The 22223-nt window shown below is 42.7% G+C and overlaps 1 protein-coding gene across 4 annotated transcripts in view; it reads left to right on the forward strand.

Moving 5' to 3' along the window:
- The first annotated feature begins 19938 nt into the window (after nucleotides 1-19938).
- Nucleotides 19939-22223, forward strand: part of KLHL13 (kelch like family member 13) — a 202625-nt gene continuing 200340 nt past the window's right edge. For all 4 annotated transcript variants that reach the window (XM_075538214.1, XM_075538217.1, XM_075538215.1 and 1 more), the window contains exon 1: nucleotides 19939-20180. The gene's annotated coding sequence lies outside the window, so the exon portion shown is untranslated. The remainder of the gene's footprint in view (nucleotides 20181-22223) is intronic.

Genomic DNA, 22223 nt, shown 5'->3' on the forward strand with positions numbered 1-22223 from the left:
TAACACTCAAAGATCACTGCCAGCGAGTCAGTTCTGATACATAGCACTCTTATAGGAGAGGGTAGAACTGCCCCTGTCATTCTTTACAGGAGTAGAAAGCCTCGTCTTTCTCCCTTGGAGCTAGCTGATGGTTTTGAATTGCTGACCTTTCAATGCATAACTAGAACATCACTGTGGCAGATATAGTTAGGTCAAAATGTAACACATTTATCATTTGCTCTCCCTGTAGACCCATTTTAAAGTTGTTTTCGTTTTTAATATTTTTGAGTTCTTTTAAAAATAGAGGAACTTTTAAACTGTATATCAGTGTATTTATTTTGAACCCTGTGGAATGATTTCTTATTTAAAAATTGAACTTAGGGGGGAAAATCCTATTTAAGAGATATTTACATGTTATCCCTTTTGACCCATTCTAAAGTTGTTTGATTTTTTTAAAAAAAGCTAAGGTGAAGTAAATGTGGATAATGCCCCTGGTGACCATAGAGCAGGGTTGGGAATAGCCTTAGGATCATGCAGCATGCATGGGAAAGTGGATTATTGCAGATTCAGGTAGGTTATAATTTAACACCTTATTATTTCATCTCCAATTTGATTCATTTTAAATTTGTTCGAGTTTTTAATATTTTCTACTTTATTTTCATTTGAAGTTTTTCTCTATTTTACTTTGTTATTGTTGTTAGCTTTTTGGTGTTTTGTGTTTTTTAAGTGTTGTTCGGTAAATAAAATCCAAGGTAGAGATTTATAAGTATACTTATACATTTATAGATATATAAATATATAGCGGTAGTAAATGGTTTAATGGCTCTTTGACGATATGGCAGGGAAGGTTGGGGTGTAATGGAGAGCAAATAACAATGAGTATAAGGAGGAAGAAAATGTTCTAAAATTGATTGTGGTTATGACTGTACAACTCTTCTTAAGTTGGTGGAGTTATTGAATTGCACATTTGTGAATTATAGGCTGAAAAAACTGCTAAATTATTATTTTTTAAGTAAGCCAAGAGAGGGATAAGTAAAACACATGACCAGAACTGGAAAAAACATTTCATGGAAACCAGTATAATAAAATATTGTGTACCCTTTTGAATGAGGACTGTTGCTATCTAAACGCTGAAAGAGGATAGAGGCATATACATATATTATTATTATTATTATTTATTATTATTATTAAGATAGAAAACAGACTATGGGTCTCTACTCAAGGCCTCCCTAAACACAAAACACTTTGTTCTAATAACCTGGCACTCTTCGATACTCATCTTCACGACATGATTGCTGAAGACAAAATGTGTGCATAAGCAAATGTGGTGAAGAAAGCTGATGCTGCCTGGCTATCAAAAGATATAATCTCTGGAGTCTTAAAGGCTTGAAGTTAAAACAAGTGGGGCCATCTAGCAGGGAAGCAAATAAGCACACATGGAAGAAGCACACCAGCCTGTGTGATCATGAGGTGTCAAAAGAATCAAGTATCAGGTATCAAAAGATTGAAAGCAATTTTACCGATGTGATGGTTGGAGTGGAGACCCAAAGCCCATCTGTAGACAATTGGACATCGCCCCACAGAAGGGTTACAAAGAAGGTACGATTCAATGAGGGTGTAGTATAGCACTGACGAAGCCTCTAGTTCCTGAATGCTCTCCCCACCCCCAACTAACATGACTCAGTTGTACCTTACAAATCTGGCTAGATCAGAGTATACACACTGGTACAGATAAGAGCTCTTGACACATGGCATTCAGGAGAGATAAAACCCTCAGGAACAGTAGTGGGAGTAGAGATATCATGAGGGGAGAGGGAGCGTGGGGGCAGGGGAGGAAGGGGGACCCCTTCATAGGTTGGATATCTATCCCACCTCCAGGGGGATGAATAACAGAAATGTCAGTGTAGGGAGACAACGGACAGTGCAAGACACGAAATAACAAAATTAATGTATAATTGATCAAGGATTCACAAGGTTGGGGGCAGAGGGAGGGGAAAAAAGAGGAGCTGATACCAAGGGGTCAAGTAGAAAGAAAATGTTTTGGAAATGTTGATGGCAACATATGTACAAGTGTGCTCAATACAATTGAATGCTGGATTGTCATAAGATTTGTAAGAGCCCCCCCCCAATATAATGATTAATACAATAAAAAATAAAAGCAAAAAGAGAGAGAGATTTACAAATGTCTTCATTTGTAATTTAGCCATCAAAGCAATTGAAATCCACCCATTTGGAATGGTGCGTTCATATATAGCAACTCTATTATGATACATATCGTAAAAGATAACTAAGGAGCCCTGAGGCTACCGTGTGAAAGTGCTGATGGTGGATCAAACTCACCAGTGTGAAAGACGATGCTTCGTACCGCTTCGGTAAAGATTTACAACCCTATAGGGTTGCTATGAATCAGAATCGATTTGACGGCAACCGGAGTAACTAATGCTAATAAATCTGGAAATGATCATTAAGATACTGTACTGATGAGATTTTGAAATCTACCAATTTAAACTGCCTAAGGCACCTTTGAATGATTTTATGAAATATAACTGCAATTAATTTAGATATACGGTAATGTACAAATTTTGATATACCTTTAAGCTTATTAAAATGGGATTCTATTTATAGATCTGTCTAGGTTACTTATTTCTGGATAACAAACTGCCCAAGAGCTGTAGTGGCTTAAAGCAACTTGATTTGCTCACTGTTATGTGAGCTGGGCGCGGGGCTGCCTTTAACTGGGGGGGGGGGAGGGGCTTGCCTCTGCTCTACTTGGTGGGTGCAGGGCTTTCTCCTGGGTGGGCTTACACTTCTGTCTGGCCGTTGGCTGGTGGTCAGCGGGGGTAATGGGGGTAAAAGGACCAAGTGTCACTCAGATTCCATCAGGCTAGCCTGATCTCCTTCACATGGTGTCTGCATTCTGCCAACAGCCTGAGAGAGCAAACTCCAATACCTAAGTGCTTTCAAATCTCTGTGACATGTTTTTGGTCAAAGCAAGTCACGGAGTCAAAGTGGGAGGCCAAGTTTAGAATCATTGTATTAAGCTCGACATGAGTACATGGGTACAGGGACGTGTGATTCAATGGGAGGTATTACTCTAACATTTAAATTTTACCCCATCTTTTTCTAAACATTTACACTGTTCTCTCAAAGTAGTGACAGCAAATAAACAAGACACACAGCCCGGCAATGTTTTACACAGTCTTTGACGTGCACTTGGTGATCTTGAAACTGCTCTTGGGTCAATTTGGACTAATGCTATATCACAGGAGAACCCTGTTCTGTATGGTTTTTAGTGGCAGAGCTTTTGGAAGCAGATCACCTGACCTTTCTTCCGAGGCACCTCTGGGTGTACTCAAAGCCCCATCTTTTGGAATAGAAGCTTGGCACATTAAAGATGTGGAGTCGTATACCACCCAGGTACTCTTGTGGGAAGTATAGCTATTGCGGCATTCAACATAAAGGTTTTGGAACTAATCCATATGGCCACCTAAAATCTTCCCATGGCTGTTTATTGCTGTTACACTATACCCACATTTCTTGACACGACTAACTCTGCTGATTCAGTTTAGTCTACCTTTTTTGATCTCGTGCCCTACCACAGTGCGTATAATTTACTATCCCTCCTAGAAGTGGGCTTTTCTTTTAGTCCTTTAATGCATCAAACGCATTCCCACCTCCGGGCTTTTTTACTTGCCATTCCTTCCCTGGAATGATTCTCCCTCAGGTATTTATGTGGGTGGCGTTTTCTCCTCATTCAGGGCTCAGGGAAAATTTTACTTCTTAGGTTAGTCTTTCTTGACCCCGGTTTCAGAATTCACTGACTTCACCCTTGCTGAAGTCACTCACTCTCTCAACACTTAAGATTAGTTGAATAACCTTATTTATTCCATAGTGTACTTGATTACGTTATCTGAGTCCTCTTACTGAAGAGTCCTGTGGCTGCAATGGTTAAATCGCGCAGCCGAGAACCAAAAGGTCAAGAATTTCATATCCACTAGCCACCATTCAGGGGCAAGATGGGGCTGTCTGCGTCAGTAAGATGACAGCCTTGAAAACCCCATGGGGCAGTGCTACTCTGTCCTACATGGTCGCTATGGTTTAGAACAGACTCCATGGCATTGGGTTTGTCAGGTTTTGGTTAATCCCTCTGCTATGATATAAACTCCTTCAGGCCTGATTCAACTCATCTGCAGCACCTAGAACACATAGTATGTTCTCAATAAAGATGTGAAGAATTAAATTCATTATGTAACCAAAGGAGTTCTTGGTATTGGCAAAGGAATGTGTGGGGTTTGACTAGAATCCGTTACTGAAACAGATTGACATCTGAAGATGACACTGGAAACGTGGTTGGTGTTGATGAATTGGAGAAGGAATTTTGATCTGAGGCGGTTCAGATACCTCTTAACAATAAGAGGCAAATCTTTAACAAGCCATACTTGTTGAACTGGGGTTCTTGTTACCAAGGAGATCCTCTGCATGTGCCTTCCTTGCAATCAATCTCTAGGGAAGCCCCCAAGAATGAAATGTAGGATTGTATCTGAAGAGAGTCAACATGAAGAAATAGAAGCTAAGCCTTTTTACAAAGCTTTTATGTTCACATTTCCTATCACCAAGAATTAAGAAGGCAAACCCTGTCCAAAATAATTTGCTATTCTGAAACACTTTTGATCAAAAGATCTTGAAGTACCTTATTAACATTAACTCAATGATTACAATTGCTCCCTGGATTGTTGAGTAAAAAAAAATCCCTGTCAATGAGTCAATTTTCACTCATACCAATCCTACAGGACAGACTAACACTGGATAAACGCCTGTGAATTTCCAAGACTGTAACTCTTTACAAGAGTAGAAAGCCTTGTTTTCCTCCCACAGGACAGCCAGTGGTTTTGAACTGCCGACTTTGCAGATCATAGCCCAATGCTTAACTGTTATGTCACCAGGGCACCTTCCAGAGTTGATTAGGGAGTATTATTATCCCAGTTTATGAAGGGAATGGAAAAGACTTGCCCAAGTTATATTATTGTTGGCAGAGCTTACTCGCCAGTAGGAAAGGGGTTCAACAGAAGCCATTTGCAAAAATAGTTTGGGGCTATTATTATAATGGAACTAGTAGAATAGCATATTCCAACTTTCTCCATTTCGTGGCTTAACATAATCGAACAGCTATGTGATAGTAGCGAACGGCATTTATTTTAACGTATCTGCAAGGCTTACTATTTAAAGCCAAAAAATGCAGAAATTTACTAATTTGTTTTTGCAAAGACAACTCTTCTACAAATCTAGTGTATTCAGAGTAGGGAGTACTTGTCCATTTAGAAACAATGTCTTTCTTTTTTTCACTTTGTAAGTATTTCTTGTGCACTCATTATTGCCAGATAGTGACTCGGGCATCATTTCTGAGGTCAGGAAGAGGCAGGCATGTAAAATAAGACCATATTTCAGGTATTTTGCTAAAGATTAGTTTGCAGTGGAAAGGTTGATGGTTTGAATGCACCCAGAAGTACCTCGAAAGCTGGACCTGGAAAGGTGCTTCCTGAAGGTCACAGCCTTGAAACTCCTATGGAGTCATTACTTCTAGTCGGCACATCTGGGGTCACTGAGAGTAAGGTTGAACTCCAAAGCAACTAACAAACAGACTTACTGAGTACTTCCTATGTAGTAGACACTGTTCAGTGTATAACACAGGCACCATAGTGGCTCTCGGGTTGGGCTTGAGCTCGGATTTCTCTCTAGGATATCCTATGGGGCAGCTGCTATATTGGCTTGCTATGAGTCCAAATGTACTCCTTGGCACACAATATGTATAATAACTTATTTAGCCTTGGAGGAGGGGTGGCTATTTGGAAATGGTTTACTAAAATCCCCAAAATACATACAACAAATGAGCAAAAAGGGATTTAATCATTTGCTCCAGGTCACACCGCTAATGAATGGCAGAGCTCAGATCGAAAGCCAGACCAAGTTCGCGATACAGATACCGTTGCTGTGTGCATTGCCACCTGGGTGGACAGAGAATGCTGCTCAGGAAATTGGCACTTGAGCGAGTCTGGTTAAAGAGAAAGAGTTTGCTAAGATGACAAGAGGAATGTGTTCCTATGGTCTGATGCCTAAAGACCTGGCAAAAATGCTTGAGAAACAGGTTCAGGAAAGAGTTGGAGAAGTGGGTGTGGAAACAGTGGTACGACAGTCGACCAGCTGGAGCTTCAGGGATGGAAAAAATTTGAGAAGGTGGAAACCCGAAGTTGTTGACAAAGTGAGTCTGGTAGACTATCTAAGGATTAACTGACCAAAGCCCCACTATTCCCCTTTAGTCAGGCAGCTGAGAAATGTTGACTATGTATACGTCACTCATTGTATGAGCCTGGGTAAATCACCGGAATTCTCTGGGCTTCAGCTTTATCATTGGTGATATCGAGGCCCAAGGCACATTTGTGTTCCTTTCCAGGACTGACCTCATGGCTTTGCATCTGCAAAGCAGAAGTCAATTTTAAAAGTATGAGGGGCATATTTAGATACGTGTTTTAGAAATATGGCATTTTATGTTTTCTTTTGCTTGAAATGGACTTGTATGTCACTAAAGACTCCAAGTGCACTTCAGTGTTACTTTCTCTCCTTTCTTTAGCCACGCAGACCAATATTTAGAGCTGAGGGGTAAGGAATCTGGGGGGATTTTGAAGGCTGTGAGCCTTCACATTTTATTTGCATATTTTTAACATTAAAATTATGTATATATTTTCACATTTAATTTACGTATTTATTTTAGGTATACATTCCACATAGTTGCACAGCCCATCTTAATAAATGAAACCTATAATAATATTCCATTCAACTCCCATAAATGATATTCTTTTGTCTCACCTCCCATCCCTACTTTCCTCTCTCTATAATTTCTTATCCCTCTCTGCTCCTTGATGCACCCTACCTAGTAGTCTTTAACTCGTATTTCTTGGTGTAAAAACCAATGTTCATGTTCTTTGTTTTCCCTTATAATAACAATTCCATTAAATATTTATCTATATAAAATTGACTAACTGCTAAGCACAATGGTCTCTAGTTTTGTCCATGTCTTGCAGTGTTTACGAGAGTCACCATTGTTATTTTACTGATATTCCATTGTTTGAATGTACCAATGTTGGTTTATTCATTCCTCTATAATCAGAGTTTTTAGTTTTTTTCCATGTTTTTGCTACTATGGAAATTGCTGAACATAGGTGTGCCTAGATGTATGTTTGGTTGTGTTTTTTATTTCTTTAGGGCAGTGGTTCTCAACCTTCCTAATGCCGTGACCCTTATTCATACAGTTTCTCATGTTGTGGTGACACTGAACCATAAAATTATTTTTGTTGCTACTTCCTAACTTTAATTCTGCTACTGTTATGAATTGTAATGTAAATACCTGATATGCAGGATGCATTTTCATTGTTACAAATTGAATACAATTGAAGCATAATGATTAATCACAAAACAATATGTAATTATATATTGTGCAATATTTATTTCTAATGACAAATAAATGAAATTTTGTCTTGAAGCATGTTGTAGCATGGGTAACAGCCTTCATGCCAAATACTCAAATGTGGGCATATCTACATGTGGGCATACCCTCCTGGAAAGAGACAGCGGCGTCTGGTCCCTAAGACCATTGGAAATATGTGTTTTCCAATGGTATTAGGTGAACCCTGCGAAAGGGTCATTTGACCCCCCCAAAGAGATCTAGACCCAGAGGTTGAGAACCGCTGCTTTAGGGTATATACCCAGTAGGGAAATTGTAGGATCATAAGGTAATTGTATTTGCATTTGTGTAGGGAAGCACCATACTGACTTCCATAGTGGCTGAACAATTCTCCAGTCCCAGCAGCAATCTATGAGCAGTCCAATCTCTCCACATCTTCTACAGCATTTATTATTTTGTTTTATTTATTGTATTTGGCTAGAAGTGTCCATGTGAGGCGATACCTCATTATTGTTTTAATTTGGGTTTCTATTGTTGCTAATGATCTCAACCATTTCTTCAAATGGTGTTGGCCACTTGGATGTTGTCTTTGGTAAATTGTTTATTCATGTCTTGTACCCATATTTTGATTGGGTTTTTGTAAGGTTATTGTAGTTTTCTGTAGATTTTGGAGTTTATCCCTTTTTCTGATGTCTCATTGCTGTTTTCCCCTCAATCTGTGGCTTCTCTTTTAACTCTTTTGATGAGGTTTTTGATATGCAATAGTGTTATATTTTATCTTCTATATTGAGGCTATTTTTTCATTGTGCTCAGTAGCGGGTTTTTTGCCTTGTATTAGGTATAATATGAAATTATTTTTTAGGCTTAATATCATGGTAAATAAAACAAAACATTTTGCTTAAACTGATAAATACAATACCTGTCCTGGACTTTGGACATTGTATTACCTTGTTCACCATGGGAGCAAGTTTAAAAAATTTTCTCTTCTATGTTTAATACAGTGGCCTCTTCATTAATTTGAATCTTCTCTTGTTTCTCACTTGGAAATTACCTCTTTTTACCCTCAGTCTTCCTTTGGTGTCTCCTGTAGCAACTAAACTCTTCCGTGTGACGGAGTGCCCTGTCATTTTCTTCCTAATTGTTTTCGCGGTTTTAACTACCACCCATATATAAATACCTTGCAATGAACTTCTCTGGGTCTGCATCCTCAGTGCATATGGTGCCACCTAAAAATGACATAACGGAAACGTGACTCGGCATCAAAATTTCTCCCAAACTTTATTAGAAGACCGCACTTTTCCTCCTTCTACTTCATTACAGGAAAATTGGAGATTGTAGACAAGCAAGAGAATATAATCACATCTATAAGTTCGAGAAATTGACACCTAGAAAGTACCATGGACTGCCAAATGAATAAACCAATCTGTCTTGGAAGAAGTACAGTTAGAATGTTCCTTAGAATGAAAGATGGCGAGACTTTGTCTCACGTACTTGGGACATGTTATCAGGAGAGACCCAGTCCCTGGAAAATGACATCATATTTGGTAAAGTAGAGGGGCAGTGAAAACAAGGAAGACCCTTGACAAGATGGATTGACCCAGTGGCTGCAACAAGGGGCTCAAATTGAGCAACGTTTGAGTGTGAGGCTGGCAAAGGAGCTGGCAGTGTTTTGCTTTGTTGTGCATAGGCCCATTATGAGCTGGAAGGGACTTGATGACACTTAACAACAACAACATACATTAATATAGTAAGAGTGCTAATCCCTGGGGATGTGTGCTTCAAATACTTATCCTAGTGGGCACTATTGCCAGGGTTGTCTTTTTGACATCGCACAAAAGTAGCTATGGATACGGCATGGGTTCCCCTATGCAGAGGGAGGAACATTTCCCAGAGATGGAAGCAAGCACTCCACAGAGGATGCTGTGGACCAACAGATGATGCTCACAGAAATCATGCAAATAGGAAAAGCATCCAATCAGGGAAAATAGCTAGCTCTCCGAGGAGACCATGATAGAGATAGAAGCCCTGGGGCTTAGACAGGAGCCTTGGAGAATGACCTCAGTTAGGAATGGGAAGAGGAGGAAGCCAGAAGGAGCACCCAGATGTATAGGGATTAAGAGTCTAGCACTGGGATTTGGGGGAGGTCATAATTCGAGGGGTCGATAATGACTTTCCACAGGAGAATTGTGGCCCAGTTATAGAGGTGAAGACTCAAGTCAGATAAACACTTGGTGGCGAGACTGAAAACCAATTTGTATCATTCCTTTTTGAAGACACTCAATGAGGGCTCTCCATGGCAGAAAGTCTACTCTGAGCCCTAGCCCCAGACATGTCTGGCCTGTTCTCTGTCTCTCCTGGAATATCTCACAGACAACATTTAAAATGAAACTCTTTATGCACTCTTCCTCCCCCCACAAAACACCCAGCGACACCCCTTTTGCTCCAATCTTTCTCATCAGTCAGTGGTGGCACTGGCTGACTAGGCCTTTTCCTACTTGAGAAGGCTCTTCCCCCTCATTGGGAATCTAAACAGAGAGGGCAGATTATTGAAAAAAAGGTTAAAAAGAAGGTTAATATTTCAAAACTTTGGCTTCCAAAGTGGTTGGGAAATTTTTGACTCCTAACTGCTTACATGTGAGCTCCAGTAATGATTAGCGAGCTGCGAGGCAACACTGAGGTGTCAGCTTTGAAAAGTTTGGGCAGAAGAAAGCGAGCTTAAAATTTTGCCAAAGACCTCCCGTACAAAATAGAGTCAGTGGAGTTCATGGCTAGGGTCATCTGTGGTATTAGAAAATGAACACAGATTTTTCCCCCCTCTTTCTGACCTTGCAAGCTCAATCCTGTCCTTTGCTGGAAGCCCAGTTTTTAATAGCTTGCTTGTCTGGTCTACACTAGTGTGCGAGCCCTAAGGGAACAGACATGCCCTCTTTTCCTTACTCTATACGTTCACTCTGGGGAATAAGAAAGGGCCAGACAGACGCCGTCTGGTCACCCCACAAATGCTGGTTCGAGGCAGTCATGGGAAGCAGCCCTGCTAGCTCCGTCTTGAAAGTCTTTGGTTGTTCACTCAAAGGGCTGTGGCTAAAGTCTGGCAGCTTCTCTGAGGGAGAAAGATGTGGGGTTAGAGGCTGGGAAACTCTGTGGGATAGTTCTACTCTGTCCTATTGGGTCCAACTATGTTTGGACTTGATGGAATTGGGTCTGCTCTTTGGTATTAGATAATGGAACAGATGAATGTTTCGAAGAGATTTAAATTGACCAGAGAGGAAGGAAAAGTGTCATATTTGTCAATATTCCCTGGGTGGTGCAGATTGCTATGCACTTAGCTACTAATCACAAGGTGGGAGTTTCTGGTCCTCCCAAAGGCATCTTGGAAGATAGGCCTGATTATCCGCTTCCAAAACACTGAAGCCATTGAAAACCTTATGGAATGCAATTCTATTCTGACACAGGAAGACAACCAGTATATGATATAATACTTCTCAATTTATTCTTTAATTAGACTTACTGTAATGGACACATTTTGCTTCCAGATCTATTTATACACATTGTAGGCTTACACATGCTTTTGACCAGTTAGGCATCAGCCACTGGCTTGGTGTGTATAACTGTGTGTGTGTGTGCCTACATACACCTGCATCTGCTTGCAAGGTCTTAGTGAAATTCAGTTTTTAATATTTTCTCCTTTATTTTTGACATTTTCCCGTGTTTTGTTTAGTTGTTATTTTTGTTGTTGTTGTTTGTTTGCATCCTGTGTTTTGTATGATTTTCTGCCTATAACATCCAGGGTAGATAGATCTATAGAGACAGCAAGTGGATTGATAATTACCTAGGGGGCATATCAAGGGAGAATGGGGGAAGTGGGGATCTAACACTAATGAGTATGAGAAAAAAATGTTCTGAGGTTGATTGTGGAGATGTTTGACAAATATTCTTAATACGATTGAATGCCTAAATTGCATGATATGTAAAGTATATGACAACAAAACTATATATTTTTAAAGTTCCATAATACTACTCTTTCAATTACATTACATTAATTACAAAGGAGTAGAAATTTTCTAGGTGTAATTAAGGTCTTAGATCAGTCGATTTTTTTGAGAGATTATTTTAGGTACCTCTAAAAAAACAAACCAAAACAAACACCAAACCATTTCCATCAGGATAATTCTGGCACATAATAATTCTGTATATTATGGATCATATACAGAGTTTTTGTATAGGGTTTCCAAGGCTGAAAATATTTTGCCATGAAATATATTTTAATAGTTTTATTGGCACTTCTTCCACATATCATACAACTCAATAGCTCAATCACATTAAGAAGAGCTATACAATCATTACCACAATCAATTTTAGAATATTTTCTTTTTCCTTATACACGTTGTTATTAGTGTGATTTCAAAAATATAGCAAAAATATACAGAACAAAGCATTCTCCAATTCAACAACTTCTACATGATGTTTACTTCAGTGTCTTTAATTATGTTCTTTGAGTTTTACAACCATTATTGATGTCCTTTTCCAAATTATTCCACCGCCATGAACATAAACGCAATGCTCCCCAAGCAAATGCTGTTTCTCCTGCACCCATAGTAACCATTGCTCAACTTTTGTTTCTTTCTTCATGAAGGTGAGTATAGAGCTGGGCTATATTATAAGAATAAACTGTTCTTGGATTGGGGCTAGAATTAAGTGGGAGACCAGAATCCATCTGCTTGTCCATAGGTTATGGTTGACTTCGGTGGTCATTTTATGAGAAAAACAATACAAAACAAAAAGACCAGCACAACTACCAACAACAAAAACAAACAACACAACAGAAACGAAAACAAAAAAAAACTGTTGCTCATTCCTCTGGGGTATCAGATGATTTCATTGATAGCATCAATAGTTTATTCAGTGGTCTAGAATTTAAGGTACTGTTGATACGAGGAGTTTATAAGAGTATCATCTGATTTCGAGCTGCAATCAATGAGTTGTTGATTTGCACAGTTTGATTTTTTAATTGATTGATCTCTGTTTACACATGAATGGGAGCTGGCACTAAGGGAAATTTTCCTGTAACATTTCTTACAGGAACAGATCGTGCCTACCAGATTAATACCTGTCATATTAATGCATGGGGACCATTGAGATATTAAATATACAGTGGTTCTGGGTCCCCTTTCTTTGTACACTCACTGAGCCTGTGAGCTCATCCAAGGTCCAATGATTGCTGTTTCCACAGTATTGGGGTGGTCATCAGGGAAGTTCAGTCCTCAATATAAGTGCTACAGGTAGTTTTGAGATAGGGCTCAATTCGTTCAGCCTGATTTTCACATCAAGTTTTATTTTTTGATACGGCCTTTTGGGCATGCTGTGTTCCCTGTAACGCCAGCATCTCAGGTCATCATAGTTCTTAGTCCATGGCATGGCTCATCGAGGGTTGGGTAGAAACTTAGTCTCAGTCTCTATCCAGGAACACAGAACTGGGTTTATTCTCCCCTTCGGTTCCCTACAATTGCTTATTGCTTAGCATCCCTTCCCGATGTGAGGTTCCCCCACCCCCACCCCACCATTTACCCACCATACCCTGCAATAGAAAATATCAGTTCCTCCTCTGAAATGTAGATGCTCTCCTCTCTGGTTTTGACCAGTTTTTCAGTTCGATCCTCCTCTCATTCCTGTGTTTCAAGGTTACATGTCACATGTATAGCAACACGTGGATGGGCTTCTCCTTTCTCCCCCTTCTTGAAGGAGTGATCCTATCCATTGTGAGGTCTTCTTTTTCGAGGTGGTTCTGATGAAGTGCACTTAAAGGGGCTGGTAGGCAGACTTTTTAACCCCCCTTTTTTGGAGATTGGTCTCTAAGATTAGTTTTGGAAATCTTTACAGGAGCAGACTGGCTCATCTTTCTCTTATGGAGTGGCTGGTGGCTTTGAACCACCAACTCTGCAGTTAGTAGCTTGACGCATAACCCTCTATGCCACCAGATTCCTTTTAGCCTGTGTAGGCCTGACTTAATCTGATGAAGGACTGTAAGGGAGTAGGGTCTCCAGGAGAGATAGATTCACCTGTTGGCCTTGAAGAAGCAGTCATGCTATCAGCTGTCTATGAAGAGGGCCATCCTCCACATGCGGAAGGCCTTGGTCCTGACCTGAACTCTGTCAACAATTGGAAAGAGTTTGGAAGAGACAGATTCAATGAGAAAACACTCCTGTTGGCTAACACGTTGGCTGCAGCCCTGGGAGACCCTTATGAGTGAACTATAAAACCACAAAACGATAAATGTGTGTTGTTTTAAACCACTAGGCTTTGGACCATTTGTCATGCAGCAATTAAAAAGTAATACTCTTGGAGTCCAAGGGTGGTAGAAATGGTTAACACCAACAACTATGAACTAACTGAAAGGTGGAAGATTTGAGTTTATCCAGTGGCCACCCTGGAGAAAGGTTTGATGGTTTGCTTGTGTAACATTAGCCATTGGAAAGGAGACAGAGCATAGGTCTACTCTGACAATACACACATGCGATCATCGTGACTCAGAATGGAACATGATGGCAAGGTTATAACATTTGAAATGTGTACCATCAAACATTTTTGTTTTGTTTTTGTTGTTCTAATATTTTCTTTCATTTTTTTCTATTACCCTCAGCCTTTGTTGCCTCTCCGTTTTCAGTTCTTTGCAAAACCACGCTATTGTATTTGAAATATTTTTTCTTGCTTTTGACATTTTTTTGGGCTTCGGATGGAAATATGTAAAGTCCCTGATAATTATCTCCTTAGTTTTACAGTAGTCAGCAGTTCTAAATCACCAGCTACTCTTCGGGAGAAAGACAAAACTTTCAACTCCTGTAAAGAGTCCATTTTGGAAACCTCTGAGGGCAGCTGAACTCTCTCTTACAGGATCCCTGTGTGGCAGGATGGACTGACGCCATGGCAGTGAGGATGGGTTTTTGTCAGTGAGTAGTTTCAAGTGGCCAGTCTGATAGCAAAAATGTTGCCTTCCATTTAAATAGATGTCTTATACTTTACAAGGTGCTTTCTGTGTGTTAGCTTATCTGATCCTCAGAAGAATGCTGTGCGGCAGGTCAGTCTAGTATTGTTATCCCCACTGAACATTCAGGGAAACAAATTCAGAGAGGTGAGGGCACTAAGTAATGTCACTTAGCACCAGGGTGTCTTCTAGTTCCAAAATCTAGTGTTCGGTCTGCTGGGTTAACTATTTAGATGGAGCAAGATCTACAAAGTCCTGCTGAAGAAGTACATTTAAGTACATTACTCTCCGGAAGTAGTTTATTCCAGTGTAGATTTCAAAACTGCCCTTTATCCCAACACCTCTTGCTATGGACTTGAGGGGTGAGGGGTTGGGAGTTCTACTGTGGAAACACAGGATTCCCTGTGTTTCCAGCTCCTGTCCAGTGTACAGCCTCCGGTCCGGTCTAGGCCGATTTGTAAGGTAGTATTGGGATCATGGTCGTGGGGGGATGGGGGAAGGAAGCATTTAGGAACTAGAGGAAAGTTGAATGTTTCATCATTGCTACACTGCACTCTGACTGGCTCACCTCCTCCCCAGGACCTTTCTGCAAGGGGATGTCTAATGACCCTCAGATGGGCCCTGGGTCCCCACTCTGCACTCTCCCTCATTCACAATGATAAGATTTTTTTTATCTTGATGCCTGATCTCTTTGACGCCTCCTGATCTCACAGGCTGGTGTGATTTTTCCATGTGGGCTTTGATGTTTCTCAGTTTGATGGCCGCTTGTTAATCTTCAAGCCTTTAAAACCCCAGACTCTATATTTACATCTGTATGCGCCTGTATTTAGGTCTCTATAAATGCCCCTTGCCTCCTAGTTCCTTCCTCTATTTCTTTTTACTTTCCTCTTGTCCCATTATCATGCTCAGCCTTCATTTTTGCTTCAGGAATTCCTTTCTGTTACATTGTCCTTGATCCAACCCTACCAGACCTCTTATATCCTCCTTGCCACTGATTTTGGACCACTTGTTTTTCCCTTGTCCCTGTGTTTGTTAACACCCACTTCCTTTCCCCCACCTCCCCCTCTCCCATGTCCCCATGGAACTGTCATCCCATTGTTCTCTCTTCAGACTTGTTTATACCGCCATTCCTTTCCAGGTAGACATGCAGCAACAACAATATATACCCTCACAAGACTAAGTACAACGAAGCAACAACAGAAAGTAAAACAACAGCTACAACAGCAATAACAACACACAAAAAACCCCTATAAATAGATCAGAGTCTATTTGTTGTCCTTTAGTAGTGCTTTCCAGTTGAGTCTGATGGGGTGCCATTCCCTGGCCCCACATCTATCCCTGGGGACTTCATTGCTCTGTTCCCCAAGCTGTTCTGCTTCATGCCCCCAGTGGCTGGCTTTGGCATAGTGGGCTCAGGGCTGGCACAATTCCTACCTTGTGTCTCTAGTTTTGTCACCAATAGTGCTATGGGTCAGTGAGGAACGCTGTGTCCCTTGGTGGGGCCTACCCTGTGGTCATCTCTGTGCATTGCTGCTCTGAGCAGGAACATTGTCCTCAGGGCTTGGTGAGCCAGGATGAGCTTCACTCTTTTTTTTCTTTCCCTCCTTCCCCCCTCGTTGGCTCCTGTGTGCTCTGATCAGACAAGTCCCTTTCCTTGAGCTGTGAATTCTTGGGGGGAGGGTGGTGCTGTCCACTTAGTGGGTCATGGGGCCGGCCCCTCAGGCCTATCGGTTCCCTGCTTCCACATGAATCTTTTTTATAGCAGGGATGAAGCAGTGACTTGGATGTAGATCAACTCTGATTTTATTTATTCTAGTAACCTATGATCCCAGGTTTTCAAAAACAACATCCTTTCTGAAAATATTATTATGATAAATATGTAACAAAATATTTTCTATTTTAACCGTTTAAAATGGACAATCCGGTGACATCAATTGCGTTCACCATGGTGTGCAGCTATTATCACTATTTCTAAAAAAAATTGTAAAGGTGTGATGATGATAAATATATATGGATGTATAAAAACATTTGCCACTTTAATGTTTTTACAGGTAAAACTCAGCAACGTTCATCATGTTCGTCACGCTCTTCAGCCATCACTGCTATCCATTTCCAAGGTCGCCATCTCCCTGAACAGCAGCTCCGTGTCCCTAAGCAGTAGGCTTCTCTCCCCCACTCTCCTAATGCCCTCAATATTGCTAATGCATGTAAAATCTGTACACGTGGTTATTGTAAACCATTCACATAAGTATTTATATAAAGTATTTTTTCTATGGGGACTGACATATTTCTCATACTGGTTTCAAGGTTCATCGATGTTATGGCAAATATTAGTATTCATTTCTCTTTTTGGCGGAATAATATTTTGCTGTATGCTTATGGCCCATTTTGTTGATCCAGTCATCTGTTGGTGGACACTTGTGTTGTTTCCTCCTTTGGGGTATTGTAAATAAGAGTGTGAACACTGGTGTACACACATCTATTTGAGTCCTTGATTTCCATTCTTTCAGGTATACACTTGCAGGTGTGGAAATGCAAGGTCGTCTATATAGCAATTCTATGTTTAAGTTGTTTCCCACAGGACTTTGCCATTTTTCAATTCCATCAGCATCCTTAGTAATAATACTTGATAGTTTCTGTTTCTGTAACAGTAGCTTTCCTAGTTGGTGTGAAAAGTCTCTGGATAGAATAAGTGGTTTTCCCTCATTTACTAAGGTCAAAGTTAGCAGTCTAAACGCATCCAATGACCTCACAAAAACGTCCTGGACATCTGCTTCCATATGACAGTCAGGAGGTCCCTCTGGGGTAACCCTGAGTCAGAATCAACTCACAGCCAATAGGTGGCTTATTTGTTTGACAGAGTGCACAGTGGCCATCTGAAGTTGTGGATATATTGTGAAATCAGTTACTTTAATAATACTTGGGGATCTTCAAAGAGTTTGTGACAAAATAGACCTGGGAGATAATTGAATTTTTTGCAGCCCTCTCTTATTTGCCCGATGAGATTGTAAGTTTCCGTAAGAAGCACTTTCCATATTGTAATAACCATTTCGTAAGGTAATACGGGTATACAACACTTATTTGAATGGGCACGGTGGAGAAGCTAATGCGTTAAAACCCAAAACTAAAGCTCTCACTGCCATCGAGTCAATTCCAACTCACAGTGACCCTAAAGGACAGAGTAGAATTGCCCATTTGGCTTTAAAGAGGCTGTAAATCTTTACAAGTGCAGAAAGCCTCCTATTTATTCTGCCAAGTGACTTGTGGGTCTGAACTACTGACCTTGTGGGTAGCTGTCTAGTGCATAATCTATGATGCCACATTCCTATGAATAAAGATTAATTGATTAGAAAACACCAACACAAACAGGTAATTTCTATGTGATTTGGGGTTCTGATCCCTTTGCCAGTTTGATAAAGCCTACCTCTGTGGTGGTGCCTTCAGTTCACGCACATTTTCTCAGAAGCTGATGAGTCTCGGGTCTATCTAAAGTCCACGACTTGAATTTCAGCATGTGGAATTTCAAAGCTCACACCAGCAATGGCTAGATCGCCGAACCCAGATCAGGATTCCGGTAGGCAGAAAGAGAAGTACCAGGAGACATAAAGAACTGAAGTGTCACAAAAGCCTTGCTCCTCGCACACTTAAAAATAAAACAGGCAACAGATCCAGTTAGGAAACTAGTTGTTAACAGCCAGCTGCCACTATTTTTCCAAGGAGGAGTCTGGATTTATAAGTAGCAACTGGGAAGAAAGAGGTGTAAGAAGTTGGCTACAGGTGGCAGCCAGTAAGAAGTCAAAAACTGAAGGAGCAAACCGGCAAGGGAAAACAGCAGTTTGGCTAAGGTTTGTGTTAGGGACATGGGAGGCAAGAAGGGGCCCTTGAAGCACAGTGTTTAACGTGCTGGGCTGCTAACTGTAAGGTGGGTGGTTGCCGTATACCAGCAGTTTGCCTGCTGAAAGATGTAGCTGGCTCCTGGAAAGATCCTTGGCCTTGAAAACCATATGGGTCAGGTCTTCTCTGTTGTCCTGGGTCACCTATGCGTTAGAATGGAATTAGCAGCAAATTGTCTAGTTTTTAGGTTAACAGAAGGAACTCTGGTTGACTGGAGGTCCACACAGCCGCTTTGCAGGAGGAAGGCCTGATGGATCAGCTCTCATCAAGATGCCTTGGAGTTGATGTCTCTTATAGTGACCCTCTTAAGACTGAGTAGAAACTGGCCATATGGGCTTCAGAGACAGTAACGTTGTACAGAAATAGAAACTCTCCTCTTTCTTCCACCGAATGGCTGGTGATTCTGAGCTGCTGACCTTGAGGCTCGCAGCCCAGTGAGTATGCGACATGCCGCCATGGTTTCGCTGATAAGATAAATGAATAACCACTGTGACATAGTAACGCTAGAGAACAGAGTGGAACTACCCACGTGAGTTTCCCAGACTAATTTTAAGGGAGTAGAACGCCTCCTATTTCTCCCCACGCCATCAGAGCTCCCAGAAAAACCATAGGGTGGTGGTGGTAACTGTTTCACATGGAGTCCCCAGGAATCGAAATCCACTCTATGGTGCCTAAGCATGTCTTGATGCAACCGGGAGGAGACTCTCAAGATGCTGGCTTGTCCCAGCAGAGGATGGAAGCAGTGTGACTCATTGGTTAGGAGCTTGGGTGCCAGAATCACCTTGCTTTGGGAGCTGGGGATCTTGCTTTGCCTCTCACTAATGCTGCAGCCTTGGACCATTAGCTGCAAAGAACACATCTCAGCAGCCACTTGTAAAATGGGGACAGGAATCTTGCGCAGGTCCCAGAGTAGCTGTGAGAGTTAAGGGAGTTCATAGTTTAGGGCTGGGTTCCTAGAGAATGCATGGTCAATGCTGAAAGGCTGTGTTTGTGGTTGCTTTTCTTCCTCTTTCTAAAGGCGCTGAATTCCAGTATGCAAAGTGTGTGTTGGGGGCGGTGGGGGGACGGGACTGAAGCGCTCAGCCAGCTGCCAGAGTGAATGAGCAGCTTCGAGAGGGCTCCAGGCTGACTTATTTGGAGGCGAGGGTCCCACGAAGGTGAAGTGGCCCCATTTCCAGAGCTCACCCAGTCCCCATGCCGGGGCCCCGCCCCTGAGGAGACCAAGGCCAAGGCTGCGGGAGGCTTCCTCTCGGAGTGGTCCTCCGGGGGGCTGGGCGCGAGGCTGCCCTGGAGACTTGACAGTTTTTACTCTCCGGTCTCCTGGGCATAGGAGACCCTGGGTGCTCGAACGCTAGCGTCCGGGTTTCAGAGCACGCCCCCCGCCCGGCCCAGGCTTCCCCCGCCCGGGCCACAGCCAGGGAGTGCCGCTCGGACCCCGCACGCTCCGTCCTAGCCCCAGCTCCCCTCGCCTCCGCGCAGGCGCCGCCAGGGCCACCCCCGCCGCCATGTTGCCCCCGCCCGTGCTCCCTCCCCCCACTCTCCTCCCCACTGGGCTCCCGCCCCCCGCCCGCCCTCCCCTCCACCCCCTGGTGAGGTCAGCCCAAGGCTCTAGTGCTGCGGCCGCCGCAGCTCCGCTCCGCTCTTGCATTCCGGGATCGCCTGGGCGCAGGACTGCTGGCAGTTAGTGGCGCGTCGTTCGGGTCCAGGGTCCTCCCAGGGCGAAGTGACCAGGGTTAGCACGGGGTGCGGGGGCCGGAGCCTCACAGCATTGAGGGAGTCCGGCTGATCGCAGCGGCTCAGGCTTTGCCCTGAGGAGCGCAGCAGCGTGCGTGCGGACGAGCGGCCGGGACCCCGGAGGAGGCTACACATCAGGTGAGCAGGGTCGGGCTTCATCCCCATGCGTTTGCCTCCTTGACCCTCGGACCCACTGCGGCCAGGCTGTGTGCGGCGTCCCGCTGGAGTTCGCATCGGTACGGGGGTCAGGGAGACTAGGGACTAGCCAGCGTCACTCCTTCCGTGCCCCGTGAGTTTCCTCACAGCACCTTGTCACCCCCCGCCCCCCAACCAGGTCTTCGGACCCCGCTGGACGCCCGAGTTCTTCTAGGGCTCCAGAATCATTTGGCTCTGCTTCTTTGTTATCCTTCCAAGATCTTGTCCTGGCTTCCTACTATCACTTGTCCCCCAGCAGCGTAAGCCTTGTGCCTTCCCGACCATCCGCCACCCGCCCCCAGTCTTACAACTTGGGAGACTCCGCTGCTGGCGGGACAAGCCTCTTAGTTGAAGCTTTCAACTTCGCTTGGAATCTTTGGACTTCTTTGGTTGGTTTCATCCGAGTGGAGTGCCGCTTTTCTGGGAAGCTTGCAGTCTCGTCCCTCGTTTGCTGAAAGTGCTGGGAATGCTCCTTTGATACATATCAGCGAAGGACCTTCAAAGTTCCTTTCTAGGTTTCTCTGATTTAGTCCAAGAACTATAGCCAGCTCGCTCTCTCTCTCTCTCTCTCTCTCTCTCTCTCTCTCTCTCTCTCTCTCTCTCTCTCTCTCTCTCTCTCTCTCTCTCTCCCTTTTCTCTCACCATCCATCTATCCATGCAATTCCAGATTAAAACAAGCAAACAAACCGAAAACCAAACTCAAATCCTTTGCCATCAGGATTGAATTGATTCAAGGGCTATAATCCTGGAACATGCTCCTAAATCTGCTCCCCCCCTCCCCCATCCACCCACCCAAGTTGGCCTGAGAGAAAGTCTTGATGGGGCTTTGATTTCTTGCACCATTTCTTCAGTGGTTCATTGAGATTTTCAATAGTTTCATATACCAAGAGAATTTTCAGTGGTGGGGAATAAAAATACGCCCAAATTTGGGTTGCCTGCTTTCTAAGGACATTGAATAGGATCAGAGAAACGCTAGCCTTTTAAGCCCTCTCTAATGAGGGCAACAGAGAAAAATATGGAGTGGTTTCGAGAGTTGGGCTGCTAACCGCAAAGCCAGCAGTTCGAAACCACCAGCGGCCACAAGCGGCTCTGCGGGAGAAACACGAGGTTTTCTACTTCCCTAAAGAATTACAGTCTCAGAAGCCCACAGGGGCAGTTCTACTTCATTCTATAGAGTTGCTGCGACTCAATATCTTCTCGATGGCCGTGAGTTAGATTTGGCTTAGCAACCCCCGAGAAAAAGCATTTCAAAACACCAGATTTTTCAAACCACTTTTTAGTGCATTGCACTGGAATTCGCTTATGTTGATTTCACAAGATGCCAGTTATTCTCTTATCGATATCACCTTCTCCCCAGGCAATTGCCATGTGACCTCCCATAGCGAGATTTTTCTGCTCCCTTCTATGCTATAATTAACAAGTGAGGGAGTTGAATGGAGAAGCCGAAACTGAAGACAGGTATGAGTGTTGATGCTTGAGGCAGTGTTTCGGGGTTAAATTCTGCATTTAATGTTCAAACTTGAAAACAGAGGGGAAAGAAATAAGAAATGAGTGAGCAGTTATGACATCATTTTCCATTAACAAGTTTAGCCCTCTTCTCTGCAGGTTTTTATTAATATCTTCGGACTTAACAGTGATGGGATTGTTCGCTTGATACGCGAGTGGGTACTGCCATTGACACCATGTGTGATCGGCAGTAACCTTAGAAGAAAGCAAATCCTTAGAGAAGATAATGGCAGCTGTCACTATTTGGGAAGCTCATCTTTTGACAGTGACTCAGGACAGTGGATGCCGAGGCTCCTAGATGTGAATTTTAAAATATCTAGGACCCTCAGTTTCCCAGGGTAGTTAAGCTACCATTTTTATTTATACACTTTAAGAAGTGTGATGTGACTCCCTGCGGTTTAAAGTATTACTCTGAAGAAAGTGGGTTTTGCCCTAAGAGTAGAGACCATTGATTATCCATTTACGTAGTTTAGAATGGCT

Source organism: Tenrec ecaudatus, chromosome X (genome assembly GCF_050624435.1).
Source record: "Tenrec ecaudatus isolate mTenEca1 chromosome X, mTenEca1.hap1, whole genome shotgun sequence".
NCBI classification, from domain to species: domain Eukaryota; kingdom Metazoa; phylum Chordata; class Mammalia; order Afrosoricida; family Tenrecidae; genus Tenrec; species Tenrec ecaudatus.